The 2,379-nt window shown below is 39.0% G+C and overlaps 2 protein-coding genes across 2 annotated transcripts in view; both read left to right on the forward strand.

The window, feature by feature from the left end:
• Positions 1–2,379, forward strand: part of LOC139026168 (ephrin type-B receptor 5-like) — a gene marked incomplete at its 5' end in the record, with an annotated part of 37,644 nt that overhangs the window by 18,787 nt on the left and 16,478 nt on the right. The window lies entirely within an intron of this gene.
• Positions 2,024–2,379, forward strand: part of LOC112076802 (E3 ubiquitin-protein ligase TRIM39) — a 14,058-nt gene continuing 13,702 nt past the window's right edge. The window contains exon 1 of the mRNA XM_024143474.2: positions 2,024–2,165. The gene's annotated coding sequence lies outside the window, so the exon portion shown is untranslated. The remainder of the gene's footprint in view (positions 2,166–2,379) is intronic.

The following is a 2,379-nucleotide window of genomic DNA, read 5'->3' on the forward strand; positions in this document are numbered from 1 at the left end:
CTGTTAGATTTTTGTCGTTTTTTAGGTAAGAATTGTGTGTCAGTTTTTTGAAAAATAGTGTTTTAAATGCAATTGACACAACTGAGTCAAAGGCTGAGAAATAGGCTATGGTTTGGATAGTTTGGTGTGTATTTTTTGCACTTTGAGTGAGAGGTTTCAAAATCGTTGACATGAAAAGATTGTTGTGTAAGCAGTTTGGAAAAAACTGTAGTCGGTAGGACATGCTTACTTTGTGCATGACACAAGTAATTTTTCCAACAATTGTTTAATCAGACAGATTATTAACTTGTAAATTCACTATATCACAATTCCAGTGGGTCCCAGAGTTTACATACTTAAGTTGACTGTGCCTAAACAGCTAAACAATTCCGAAAATGATTGTCATGGCCTTTAGAAGCTTCTGATACGGCTAATTGACATCATTTGATCAATTGGAGGTGTACCTGTGGATGTATTTCAAGGCCTACCTTTAAACCAGTGCCTTTGCTTGAATCATGGGAAAAATCAAAAGAAATCAGCCAATGACCAAGAAAAAAAAAACAATTGTAGACCTCCACAGTCTGGTTCATCCTGGAGCAATTTTCCAAATGCCTGAAGGACCACGTTCTCTGTACAAACAATATGTACGCATGTAATAAACACCATGGAGCCACGCAGCGTTCATTATCCGCTCAGCGAGAGGAGACAGTTCGTCTCCTGAGAGGGAACTACTTTGGTTGCAAAAAGTGGAAAACCAGAAAGCAACAGTAACGAGACCTTTGTGAAGATGCTGGAGGAACAGATACAAAGTATCTATTCCACAGTAAAACGAGTGCCTATATCAAATACAAATAACCTGAAAGGCCGCTCAGCAAGGAAGAAGCCACTGCTCCAAAACCACCATAAAGAAGCCAGACTACGGTTTGCAACTGCATATGGGAAAAAAGATTGTACTTTTTGGAGAAATGTCCTCTGGTCTGATAAAAGAAAAATACAACTGTTTGGCCATAATGACCATCATTATGTTTGGAGGAAAAAGGGGGACGCTTGCAAGCTGAAGAACACCATCCCAACCGTGAAGCACAGGGGTGGCAGCCTCATGTTGTGGGGGTGCTTTGCTGCAGGAGGGACTGGTGCACTTCACAAAATAGATGTCATCATGAGGAGGGGAAATTATTCGGATATATTGAAGCAACATCTCAAGACATCAGTGAGGAAGTTCAAGCTTGGTCACAAATGGGTCTTCCAAATGGACAATGACCCCAAGTTGTTTCAAAATAGCTTAAGGACAACAAAATCAAGGTATTGGAGTGGCCATCACAAAGCCCTGACTGCAATCCTGTAGAAAGTTGTGGGCAGAACTGAAAAAGCGTGTGCGAGCAAGGAGGCCTACAAACCTGACTCAGTTCCACCAGCTCTATCAGGAGGAATGGGCCAAATTTCACCCAACTTATTGTGGAAAGCTACCCAAAACGTTTGACCCAAGTGAAATAATTTAAAGGAAATGCTACAAAATACAAATTGAGTGTATGTAAACTTCTGACCCACTGGGAATGTGTTGAAAGAAATAAATGATGAAATAAATAATTCTCTCTACTATTATTCTGACATTTCACATTCTAAATATAAAGTGGTGATCCTAACTGACCTAAGACAGGGATTTTTACTAGGATTAAGTGTCGGAATTAAGTGTAAGGAATTGTGAAAAACTGAGTTTAAATGTATTTGGCTAAGGTGTATGTAAACTTCCGACTTCAACTGCATTCATTCCACCGATTAGGTTAAAAAACTTTTATTAAACGTAAGCAAACATAATGAAATAGGGAGAGAACTACCTGCATTTGTCCAATCGAAACTCTCGTTTTAGTTGCAGAACAAAATGTTTAGCAACTGTTTGGCAGAATGAATACAGTACACCCCTGAATGAGAGAGCCAAGCTGTTAAATATGGACTCTATTCCTTTAAGAGCAGAGTATCAGCCCTGAACTCAGTAAACAGTATAGGTAGGGAGAGGCTTAGGAACTACACTTGGCTGAAGTGAAAACATGAATGTTACGAGCAGGATCAAACTTTCACAATTTAAAGAATCTATCTATACAGCTGTACTGTTACCTACTGTAGTCTCCAGTCACTGGAGCCTTTTTCTGATCACAGGAAGAGAAAGAACAGAGTCAACAGACGCTGAGGTGAGTAGAGAGAAAGTAAAGAGATTGTCTGATATGGTGTGACATGATAAAATAGTGTATTGCTATATTGTTCACACTGAGATATGAAACAAAATTATTATAAATTTTTTCAAAGATAGAATGATTTCAGAGAGACTGTAAACATTATGTTTTTTGGTCTGTTTCCAGCTATGTCTTCCTCCAGCATTGTCCTGTCTGAAGAGCAGTTCCATTG

The sequence above is a fragment of the Salvelinus sp. IW2-2015 genome, unplaced genomic scaffold, assembly GCF_002910315.2.
Source record: "Salvelinus sp. IW2-2015 unplaced genomic scaffold, ASM291031v2 Un_scaffold4045, whole genome shotgun sequence".
NCBI classification, from domain to species: Eukaryota; Metazoa; Chordata; class Actinopteri; order Salmoniformes; family Salmonidae; genus Salvelinus; species Salvelinus sp. IW2-2015.